The following is a 13,044-nucleotide window of genomic DNA, read 5'->3' on the forward strand; positions in this document are numbered from 1 at the left end:
CTGACTTTTTAATTTAATTTCAAGTTCATTAACATACAGTGTAGTCTTGGCTTTAGGAGTAGAACCCAGTGATTCATCTCTTACCTATGACACCCAGTGTTCACCCTGAAAAGTGCCCTCCTTTTAATGCCTGTCATCCATTTAACCCATCCCCCCACCTGCCTCCCCTCCAGCAACCCTCAGTTTGTTCTCTGTATTAAAGAGTCTCTTATTGGGGCGCCTGGGTGGCTCAGTCGGTTAAGCGGCCGACTTCGGCTCAGGTCATGATCTCAGTCTGTGAGTTTGAGCCCCGCGTCGGGCTCTGTGCTGCCAGCTCAGAGCCTGGAGCCTGTTTCAGATTCTGTGTCTTCCTCTCTCTGACCCTCCCCTGTTCATGCTCTGTCTTTCCCTGTCTCAAAAATAAATAAAATGTTAAAAAAAATTTATAAAAAAAAAGAGTCTCTTATTTTAACTGCACACTAAGTATGAAATCAAAGTTTAAACCTGGGTATCTTTCTGAATTTAATGATTATGTTATTAATCATTTTTCTATGTGGATTTTATTGGCTCTAAACTCTTGCTATTTAAATGACTGGAAGACTACCCAAGGGATATACAGACAGCTCAAGGATTTTTCTTTTTTTAAAAAATAGCTTGGGGCATCTGGGGGACTTAATTGGTTAAACATCCGACTTCGGCTCAGGTCATGATTTCACAGTTCTTGGGTTTGAGCCCTGCATCGGTCTCTGTGCTGACAGCTCAGAACCTGGAGCCTGCTTTGGATTCTGTGTCTCCCTCTTTCTCTGCCCCTCTCCTGCTCATGCTCTGTCTCTGTCTCTCTCAAATATAAATAAACATTAAGTAAAAAATTAAGAAAAAACCCCAGCTCTATTGAGACACATTTCATATACCACAAAAGTCATCCATTTAAAGTGTTCAATGTTTTTTTTTTTTTTTTTTTACATTTTTTAAAATTAAGTTTAGTTTTGAGAGAGAGAGAGAGAAAGTGTGAGTGGGGGAGGGACAGAGAGAAAGGGAAAGAGAAAGAATCCCAAGCAGGCTCCGCACTGTCAGCACCAGAGCCTGATGTGGGACTTGAACCCACGAACCATGAAATCATGACCTGAGCTGAACTTGGACACTTAACCAACTGAGCCACCCAGGTGCCCTAAAGCGACTGATGTATTTTTTAAAAGTGCTCACGAAATGGAGCAACGTCACCACAATCTAATTCTAGAACATTTTCATCTCCCCAGAAAGAAACCCCATAGCCATTAGAAGTAAAGATGTGAATACTTCTAAGGAATCAGTGTCCATTTCCATGACCCCCATATGTATTCCTTTCCACAATTGATCTCTGCTTGTAGATTTATCTGTAACTGTCGTGTTAGATTTAGTTCTACTTTTCCCATGTCTTCCTTCACGATTGCACAGACTGATTCGGCCACAGAGGGGATTGGGGCACACGTCCCACAACTGCCAGTTGTACCACAATGAGTGGCGAAGGAGGGACCCAAAAGGGTCCCTCAAAATCCATATCATCAGTGCCTCCTTTATCTAGATGCCATCCAGCCATGCCGGACTTCCTGCTTTTCCTTGTCTACAGAGTTTTCTTTATAAGAAAATCTTGCCTTTAGAAATGGGGGTAGGGGTGCCTGGGTGGCTCAGTTGGTTGAGCGTCTGACTTCAGCTCAGGTCATGATCTCGCAGCTTATGAGTTCGAGCCCTTTATCGGGCTCTGCGCTGACAGGGCAGAGCCTGGAGCCTGCTTCAGATTCTGTCTCCCTCTCTCTCTGCCCCTCCCCCGCTCATGCTCTGTCTCTCTCTTTTTCTCTCTCTCTCTGTCAAAAATAAATAAACATTAAAAAAAAAAAAAAGAAATAGGGGTAATTTGGCCTGTTTTGAGCCATTCTAAATTCAGATAAAATGCAGAATGTGGTTGAAAGGATAAAGAAAACTTGTACTTACTAGTTTCACTCATTCCATCTCCAGACTTTTCAAAGAATCCAATTCTCCTGTAGGTAAGTCCTTTGAGAGCAAATCAAAGTAAACATTTTAAGAAATGAAAGGCATTGGTGCCTTTTGTTTTTCATTTAAGCTGCAAATTCATGGCAAGTCTCCATGTTTTATCTAGTTATCTATTTTAGAATTAGACTACTGAAGTAAGTGCTTGTCATGTAAAGGCTTATTAGCATCTTTATTTACATTCAAAATAAGTTTAGACTTCTTCTCGCAGAAAATAAATCTGGATATTTTATTTCCAGTAGTAGAAACTAACCAGGTAACATGGGGCAATACTTCTAATGGGAAACAACTAGATTAATATTTTGCTTTTATTAAAATATCAAAAAGCTGGGGCGCCTGGGTGGCGCAGTCGGTTAAGCGTCCGACTTCAGCCAGGCCACGATCTCGCGGTCCGTGAGTTCGAGCCCTGCGTCAGGCTCTGGGCTGATGGCTCAGAGCCTGGAGCCTGTTTCCGATTCTGTGTCTCCCTCTCTCTCTGCCCCTCCCCCGCTCATGCTCTGTCTCTCTCTGTCCCCAAAATAAATAAACGTTGAAAAAAAAAAATATCAAAAAGCTAATAAGGTAGAAGTGATTGGGTCAGCGAAAGGATGGAAACTTTAAAATGTAAGCCTGGCACTCAGGGCCACTTTGGCCATACAGGAATTTGCCATTCTAGAAGGGAAAGCTAAAACTCTGAGCCGGATCTTTGGTGGTCTCAGAAGTATAATAAAAGATCAAAAGTTGGAACTGATCTCTGAAAACAATCCACTGCTTTGGGAGGAATACCTGGAGGCTGGTTTCTTAGAAAAAGGATACATCAATGGGAAAAAGCCCTTAACCAGACTAAAGCCTGGCTTGGTCCGAGTAAATGAGAAAACTCTAAGTCTTGAACTGGTATCGAGGTGATCTTAGATTCTTATCATTCCCAGGATGCAGGCAGACAGAAACAAAACTTCTCTGGAGAAAGATAATATGTGACTAAGCCTTAAATTATTTCCATCAATAATGTTTTAAAATAAAATGTCCAGCATACAATCAATAGTAACCAAACATGTAAAGAGAAAGGGCACCGTGAATTAGAATCAGCAGAATGAAAGAACACAGAAAGACACACATTGATTCTAGACATTGAAAATATGCAAGGAGAGAAAAGGTGAGTTCAGAAGTTTTGTAAAGAAATGAAAAATTATGAAATGGGAAATTAAGAAATTGAGGGGAAAGGAGTTCCAGAACTGAAAAATATCATAAACAAAGAACAGAGCAAGTGAGCACAGTAGCTGATCTGACGCTGATGGAGAGAATTGGAGAGCTAATAGGTAAATGAGGAGACACCATTCATGATAAAGCAAAAATGCACAAAAAAATGGAAAATACGAAGTGAGAGTAAGAAACATATAGGAAACAGTGAAAAAGAGGAACGTGTATTTATTTGAAATCCCAAATGTATAGACGAATAGGACAGAAGCAGTGTGTGAAGATGTAACTACTGTATCTACCCTGTGCCCATTTCTGGGGGGTTCCTGGAGGGTGCCCTCACGTTCCCTGCTGTACATGGAGAGTTATGGCCCCACACAAGCACCAGATCCCACAGCAACAGCTTGTCAGTGTTCCTCCCAGCACCACGGCAAATGGCAGCCCAATTTTCAAGAGAGAAATCCAAAACATGGAAGACACAAGAATGGAAAGAAATAGGAAATTCCTGAAAATTTTGTTCGCATTGTTTATGGTAATTGCATTGCTCAGAATCTGGACCTCAGCAGTCCTTTTTTGTTAGCTCTTGTGAAATTTGAAGAAATTCTAGGAAGTTGAGGCATTTATGATGTTGACAGTGATGAAGGATCTTAATGTGGATGAACAATGCTGAAGTATTAGGACATACAGGAACATCTCCTTCAATGTCTTGTCATAGAACCTAAGAAATATCTAGCATTTGTAGAGAAATTTCCATTGAGTCACACTTCAAGAACACTGATGAATTCAAATAGGAAATGTAGTCCCTTCCTTATGAAACAGTACATACAAAACATGCAGAGAATAGAAATAGAAGATTCGCCAGCAAGAGAAAAGCTCCTATAAAGATTTGCTTTGACGGGCGCCTGGGTAGCTCAGTCGGTTGAGCATCGGACTTCAGCTCAAGCCATGATCTCATGGTCCATGAGTTCGAGCCCCGCGTCGGGCTCTGGGCTGACGGCTCAGAGCCTGGAGCCTGCCTCGGATTCTGTGTCTCCCTCTCTCTCTGCCCCTCCCCCACTTGTGTTCTGTCTCTCTCTCTCTCTCTATCAAAAATAAATAAACATTAAAAAAATTAAAAAAAAAAAGATTTGAGAAAACCGTGTAAACAATAAACTTCAGGATCTGCAAACATTTCATAAAGAAATTGAAGATATATAGTATATTGAAATGGCAGCTTATAAGACCTATCAGGAACTGGAAGCGATGGGTTTTAGAGAAAAATCCAGATTCCAATGAAAGATGATACCATGGTATCAATGATACACCAAAATGCTGAAGAACTCGAAGAGAGCACAGATTTCAGAATCTTGGCCCCTTCAAGGGGAGGACCAACCTTACCCACACATTACACACCAACCTTATCAAGACGTGACCCACGGGACACAGGTGGTTGTGACAGACCCCGTGAACTCTGCAAAGTTCGAGATAAAAGATATTTTAAATGAACCGTGGCCAATTCTAATTTAGTGGACTTTTTAGAAGTAAAAAACTTGATGTGATTTTTGCCTTCCCACATGCCTTCTTTTTGCCAGGAGAGCCATTGTTTTTACGTGCTTGTTTGTTCTGCCTGTAACACAGCTTTTATTCTTATCAAGGTTTACATGTGATTTTCAAGAGAGACATAGAAATTACATCAATGATATAGCAACAGTTGATTTGGCAAAGATCCAATACATATTAGTGTACAACATTAACAATGGTAGGTTGACTTGGATGACCTCTATGTTAAACATAGATTTTTTTTTAATCTGTAAAGACACTGAAATATCTGTTCGTGACTCTTGCTGATAAGAGTCATTATAAACTGTGTGGCAATTAATAGGACAACAGGATATTGGCGGATTTAGTATAGACAAAACTCATATAGTAGAATAAGGCAGCACAATTAGTTTATAAATATAAATATAAATATAAATATAAATATAAATATAAATATACATATACTGGGGCAACTTGTTAGTAATAATACACACACAAACACACACACACACACACAAGTATACCTTCTTGCAAGGACCATTCGTAAAATTACCACGTATCATAAAACAACCTGGAAATTTTCAAATATTTAATTTTTAAATTTTTTGGCTTAGATGTTTTTTTTTAATTTCAGTATTATTAACACACAGTGTTGTATTAGTTCCAGGTGTACAATATAGTGATTCAATAACTCCTTACATTACTCAAATAGTTTATTTTATTTTTTAATGTTTATTTCTTTTTGAGAGAAAGAGAGAGAGCATGAGAGAGGCAGAGAGAGAGGGAGACACAGAATCTGAAGCAGGCTCCAGGCTCTGAAATGTCCGCACAGAGCCCAATGCGGGGCTTGAACTCACGAACCGTGAGATCATGACCTGAGCTGATGTTGGACACTTAACTGACTGGGCCAGCCAGGTGCCCCTCAAATATTTTAAATCACACAGAGTATGTTCTTTGACCACAAGACCATTATAACAGATCAAAAACCCTAGAAAATCATGCGTTTGGAAATGTAAAAAGTGTATTTATGGACATGAGTCATGGGCCAAAGGAAAAACATAAGGAAATGGAAAATGTCTTGAACTGAATGATAACAGCAATATCATAGCAAAATGTGTGGGAATTAACTATAATAATGCCTAGAGGAAAATATATAATCTTTGATGGTTATGTAAGAGCAGAAGAAAACCTGAAAATTCAAAAACTGAGCAAACTAGTAAAACATGGCAAAATCCATTTTTTTTTTTTTATAATGTACAAACTCCGCACCTTCAACATGTCTGGGACACAGAGAAATACTAAATTTTGAATGACTGTAAGTTAAAAAAAAAAAAAAAGAAAGAAAGAAAACATAAAATCCTAACAAGTCATGCTTCAAGCACTTAACAGAAGCCTTTTTTTCAGTAAATGAGGACAGTCTTGGAAAATGTGTGGTAGAGAGAAGCCGGCCTACTCCTGATCTAACAACTACCGCTAGAAAGATAGACTCCGTCTGCAGAGAAGGAATTTAAAAGCATACACGACTTGAGGTGGCAGTCTTTGAAAGGCATTAATTGTTTAAAAGAAAAGAGAGTCGCCCTTTGGAGGTTGAGTGATGAAAAGGAAAAATGAGTGATGAAAAGGAAAAAGGGAAAGAGGGAAAGTTAGTATTTTGAAAGGCAAAGAATGAATAGAGTAGAGGTGAGACAACCCCTTAGATAACAATCGCCTGGGACGCCTGGGTGGCTCAGTAGGTTGAGCCGCCAACTTCAGCTCAGGTCATGATCTCACAGTTTGTGAGTTCAAGCCCCGCATCAGGCTCTGTGCTGACAGCTCAGAGCCTGGAGCCTGCTTCGGATTCTGTGTCTCCCTCTCTCTCTGCCCCTCCCCCGCTCATGCTCTGTCTCTGTCTGTCTCAGAAATAAATAAACATTTAAACAAAAAACAAAAAACAAATGCCTTCCAGGAGGAAACAACTTTATTAGAGAAAGTGCTGTACTTTGCCACACGGACAGAAGAGGGCAGCATTGAACCAAGAATATCGCGAACCACCCCCAACTCCATCAAGTGAATGAAAGAAAATGCGATAAATCTATTCGAAGAAACTATAACAAAAGAAGAATCGAAATAAGAACCAAAATACCTTAGTAAGAATACAACATACCAAATCAACTATAAAACAGAAGAAAACTGTATTGTAACACTCCAAACTGAGTTACGTGTTTCAAACAAGCATCCGAGGATATGAAAAGCTGTCTTGATACAGATATTTGAAACTTAAATACAAATAAAATTGACAGTGAAAAAAAATGAAAGAAATGGAAAATTCATTCAGAAGCTAAGGATCGCACTATGCCCAAAGGAAAAGATATTCAAATAAAAATTTAAGAAGGGACACTGAAGAAAGGCAGGGAATCACCCAAGAGAAAACCGGAGATGAAGAATCAGTTAAAAATATCTGACTGAGGGGCACCTAGGTGGTTCAGTGGTTAAGCACCCAACTCTTGATTTCAGCTCAGGTCGTGATCTCGCGGTTCATGAGTTTGAGCCCCATGTCGTGCTCTGTGCTGACAGCTCGGAGCCTACTTGGGATTCTCTCTCTCCCTCTCTCTCTACTCCTCCCCACTCATGTGCACTCTCTCTCTCAAAATAAATAAATAAACATTAAAAAAAAGAAAATCCTTTCTCCAAAGTTAGAAAATGAACAGCTATGTAAACCAAAAGAAAGTACAACAAGAAATTTTAAAAAATAAGAGAAGAAAGTGAATGAAGTGTAGATGAAATGAAATAGCAGCTGTTGCCTTTACTTTTCTGCCTTAAACAGAGAAAATTGGCCACAATATGAGAAATAATAGTTTGCAAACACTAGAGAAAAGGCAGTGACGGATTGTAATTTCTAAGGAAGGGAAAATATGTGAACCCTCCGATTTCACTAGGTTACTCCCTGGAGGCAGCTTCTGAGCAACAGTCAAGGGAAGGGAAGTCCATACACACCTTTAGGCTCTTGTTCAGTTGAGGAGACAGAGATTGGGGCTCTGGGGGACCCAGGCATCCAAAGTTTGAGGACCAGGGCACCAGAGAGGAAGGGGGTGCAGAGACAGTGCTCTGGAGAGCTGGGGAGGACAATGTGCAGGCCCGTGAGTACTGACCTGTGCACTGACAAGAGGAAAGTACTGGAAATTGAGAAGGACCAGACCTGCTGTAGAGAACTGCATGATCATTCTCTGAAACGCCAACAGCGCAGGGGATGGTTCAAGTGCCCGCAAAACTGGAATGAAGATACCTTGCAGGACACAGGATGTCAGGCAGGATCTTCAGAAGGATGTCACTTTTCTAGTCAGGCTTTCTTAGCCCTACTCCAAAGGTTCCCGTGGACCTGCTCTGACAGGTTAAAGGCAACCCTCAAAAACATCCATGGACTTCCAGTACTTAACTTTGTGCTGGAACATATTCTAACACTACTTAAGAATAAAAAAGTTAATAGAGAACCCAGAAATGGACCCACAAACGTATGGCCAACTCATCTTTGACAAAGCAGGAAAGAATATCCAATGGAATAAAGACAGTCTCTTCAGCAAGTGGTGCTGGGAAAACTGGACAGCGACACACAGAAGAATGAGCCTGGAACACTTTCTCACACCATACACAAAAATAGTCAAAACGGATGAAAGACCTAAATGTAAGACAGGAAGCCATCAAAATCCTTGAGGAGAAAGCAGGCAAAAACCTCTTTGATCTTGGCCATGGCAACTTATACTCAACACGTCTCCAGAGGAAAGGGAAACAAAAGCAAAAATGAACTACTAGGACCTCATCAAAATAAAAAGCTCCTGCACAGCGAAGGGTAGGAAACAATCAGCAAAACTAAAAGGCAACTGACAGAATGGGAGAAGATATTTGCAAATGACATACCAGATAAAGGGTTAGTATCCAAAATCTATAAAGAATTTATCAACCTCAACACCCAAAAATCAAATCATCCAGTGAAGAAATGGGCAAAGACATGAATAGACATCTCTCCAAAGAAGACATCCAGATGGCCAACCAACACATGAAAAAATGCTCCGCATCACTCATCATCAGGGAAATACAAATCAAAACCACAATGAGACACCACCTCACACCTGTCAGAATGGCTAATGTTAACAACTCAGGCAACAACAGATGTCGGCGAGGATGCGGAGAAAGAGAATCTCTTTTGCATTGCTGGTGGGAATGCAAACTGGTGTAGCCACTCTGGAAAACAGTATGGAGTTTCCTCAAAAAATTAAAAATAAAACTACCCTATGACTCAGCAATTGCACTACTAGGTATTTATCCAAGGGATACAGGTGTGCTGCTTCAAAGGGACACATGCACCTCCATGTTTATAGCGGCACTATCAACAATAGCCAAAGTATGGAAAGAGCCCAAATGTCCATCGATGGATGAATGGATAAAGAAGATGTGGTATATATATATATATATATATATATATATATATATACACACACACATAATGGAGTATTACTTGGCAATCAAAAAGAATGAAATCTTGCCATTTGCAATTACGTGGATGGAACTGGAAGGTATTATGCTAAGTGAAATTAGTCAGAGAAAGACAAATATCATATGACTTCACGCATGTGAGGACTTTAAGAGACAAAACAGATGAACAGAAGGGAAGGGAAATAAAAATAATATAAAAACAGGGAGAGGGACAAAACATAAGAGACTCTTAAATATGGAGAACAAACAAGAGGTTACTGGAGGGGTTGTGGGAGGCGGGATGGGCTAAATGGGTAAGAGGCATTAGGGAATCTACTCCTGAAATCATTGTTGCACTATATGCTAACTAATTTGGATGTGAATTTAAAAACAATAATATTTTTTTAAAAAAGAATAAAACAAGTTATGGGGCGCCTGGGTGGTTCAGTTGGTTAAGCGTCCAACTTCAGCTCAAGTCATGATCTCATAGTTTGTGGGTCCGAGCTCTGCATCAGGCTCTGTGCTGACAGCTCAGAGCCTAGATCCTGCTTCAGATTCTGTGTCTCCTTCTCTCTCTCTCTCTCTCTCTCTCTCTCTGACCCTCCCCTGCTTGTGCATCCTCTCTCTCCCTCAACAATTAATGCATCAACATTAAAAACAAAGAATAAAACAAGTGTTAGCAACCAACAACCCAACGTTTAAAATAGGTACTCAATAGAAATTAATTTTCATGCCAAGAAGTAGGGGACTAGTTCCCATACTCAGGAGGAACGGTCAATCAAGAACATGGGACATGGAAGTGGTGGACAGGAAGGAACAAGCAGACAAGGACGTGTGCAAACACAGCTATTACACACACGTTCCATACATTCAGATGGTGAAGGAAACCACAACCACAACCACAGAGGTGAGGAAAATGCATGGTGTAAACAGGAATCAAGAGGCCATTTAGACATGAAAAACACGATACAATGAAAGATAAATGGATACACGTTTCAAAGCAGATCAGACACTGCACGCTAAAAGATCAGCTAGGTTGAAAATGTAGCAACAGAAACTATCCAAAGTAAAACAGAAAACGTGTAAGTAAAACACCAGTTAGCTTGGGGATGATAGCAGGCCGTTTAACACGCGTGTAACTGGCATTGCAGAAAAGAATGGAAAATGGGGGAAATAGTTGGGCCAACAGTGGCCAGTGTTGTTCCTCATGATTTAAATCTACAGACCCAAGAAACTGAACAAGCGCCAAGCTGTAGAAAGATAAAGGACACAGTGCACCTAAGTTAAATTGCTGGAAAACGGGGATACAAAGGACATCTTGAAGCAGTTAGAGGAAAAAAGTCCATTATACACAGAGGAGCACAGGTAAGAATGACAGCAGGCTCTTGTCCGAATCTGTGCTCACTAGAAGAAAATGGACACATGTTTGCAATGTCAAAAGAAGTTCATTAAGAACACATTCATCAGCAACAACAAATTTCAAAAAGGAAGGCAGAGTAGATATTTTCAGAAAAAGAAACCTGAGGCATCTACTGCCAACCGACCTAAGGAGGTTCTTCAGACAAAAGAATATAGTGTAGGTGGAAATTTGAGTTTGTTCAATGGAATGAAATTGAGGTCAAGAGACACGGTAAATGTGTGGTAAATAGAAAATGCTATTCTCCATTTTGAAATACTGCAAAATATCCTTTAATATTTTTTTAAGTTTATTTATTTTGAGCGCGCGTGAGCGAGAGAACAAGCAAGGGAGGGACAGAGAGAAGGAGAGAGACAGAATCCCACTAACAGTACAGAGCCTGATGCGGGGCTCGAACTCACAAACTGTGAGATCATGACCTGAGCTGAAGCCAAGAGTCGGACACTTACCGGACTGAGCCACCCAGGTGCCCCAAAAATATCATCGAATGTTTAAAGCAACAACAGTCGCAATGTATTTGGGGCATACGGCACATGTAGAAGTCCATCATATAACAGTAGCACCCGGGAGGTCAGGATGAAAATAGGCGTAAGATATTGTAAGTTTTTACACTATTCATGAAGTGGTGTAATATTATACTTTAAATCCTAGAATTAAAGACATATAAAGTCTTAGAGTGACAGTAATAACAGAAGCCAATCAATCAATCATAGGCAATAAGCTAATAGGGGGAGACAAAATGAAATTTTACAAAGAAAAAAACCTCAAATAATACAAAAGAAAGTAACAGAAAAGGAAAAGGAGGAGATGAAACCAACAGTAAATAAACCTATATTGAAACCAAATTATGTCAAATGTTATATTAGGTAAATTTAATGTAAGGAAATAAAAAGTCAGACATTTTTATGTTGGATAAAAAAAATCAATACCCAACTATATGCTGACTACAAGAAAACCATGGTAAATAGAAATAGAAAGTCAGACATGTTTATGTTGGATAAAAGAATCAATACCCAACTATATGCTGACTACAAGAAAACCACGGTAAATAGAAATAGGAGTGTGGGATGGGAAAATATCTACCGTGCGCGTTTTCTTACTAAGTTTTTTTGCGGTCTCAGTGCCATGCAAATCAATATCTTGTCTGTATCCACGTGGAGTTTGAGAAGTGCTTTATAAAAAGGATACAGAAAAGCAAAGGATCAGAAATGACCAAGACTGTTACTAACAAAAGGGGAAAAAAAATCAATACTCTCTCAGGATCAAAACTCTTAGCAAACTTGGAGACTTGGAGGGGACCTTCCTCAATCTGCGATAAAGCATCTGTGAAAACCCTGAGGCTAAAGCAATGATGATGTAAGACTGAATGCTTTTCCCTTAATATCAGGAATAAGACAAAAGTGTCTGCTCTTACCCCTATCATCTTCCATTTAGTGGAGGAGAGAGCTATTGCAGAAAAGCAAAAAACAAAACAAAAAAAGAAATAGAAATAAATCCATCTCTGGGTAGAGATGACATGATGGTATTTATAAAAAAATATCCTCAGAAATCTTCAAACCAACTGCTGGATGTAATCTTTAATTTCATGGGAGGCATAGGCTTATGGTTAATATGCGAAAGTCAATTGTAATGTTAAGTATCATAAGCAAACAACTGGAAAATGAAAGTTTAGAAGATTCCACTGACAATAGTACCAAAAACCGCATAGGATTTAATAAAACACGTGCATTTTTTCACTGAAAACTATAGTATGTTACTGGGTGAAATAAATTAACGAAGACACAAATAAATGGAAAGTAAGCCAGGTTCATTGGCTGGAAGGCTTGTTAATTTATTAAAACTTCCCTGATTGATCTCTAGATTCAATGCAGACCCTACAAAAATCCTGAGAAGATGTTTTGTGGAAATTGACCAGACGGATTATAAAATTTCTATGACATGAAAAGCCTAAAATAGCTAAAACAATTTTGAATAAAAATAAAGTTGGAGGATTTGTGCTCTCTGATTTTAGGTTTGACTGTGAAGTTGAAATAATCAGCACCAATTGGCAAAGTGATTGGCAAACCCATCAATGGAAAGCAGTGTCCAGAAACGGAGCCATCTACTACATTGTCATTTGATTTTTAAAGAATGTGCCAAGGAGGCCTGGGTGTCTCAGTTGGCTAAGTGTCGCACTCCTGATCTCAGCCTAGGTCTTAATGTCAGGACTATGAGTTCAAGCCCTGCGTTGGGCTCCATACTGTGGTGAAGGTTACTTAAAAAAAAAAAAATGGTGATATACTAAACATTTCAACTGAAAGGCAGAGATGATCAGAATGGATTAAAAAATCAAGACACAACTATATGCTATTTACAAGAGGTACGCTTTCAGTATGAAGATACAGATCAGCTGAAAGTAAGTGAATAGAAAGCATATTAGATGCACGTGATATATTCACTATAATCATATGCTGCAGCATAAAACAAATCTTCATATGTTTAAATGT

At 39.5% G+C, this 13,044-nt stretch overlaps 1 protein-coding gene across 2 annotated transcripts in view; it reads left to right on the forward strand.

Moving 5' to 3' along the window:
- The window catches only part of SPATA48 (spermatogenesis associated 48), a 54,030-nt gene that overhangs the window by 8,885 nt on the left and 32,101 nt on the right, over nt 1-13,044 (forward strand). The window lies entirely within an intron of this gene.

This window comes from Leopardus geoffroyi, chromosome A2, assembly GCF_018350155.1.
Source record: "Leopardus geoffroyi isolate Oge1 chromosome A2, O.geoffroyi_Oge1_pat1.0, whole genome shotgun sequence".
NCBI classification, from domain to species: Eukaryota; Metazoa; Chordata; class Mammalia; order Carnivora; family Felidae; genus Leopardus; species Leopardus geoffroyi.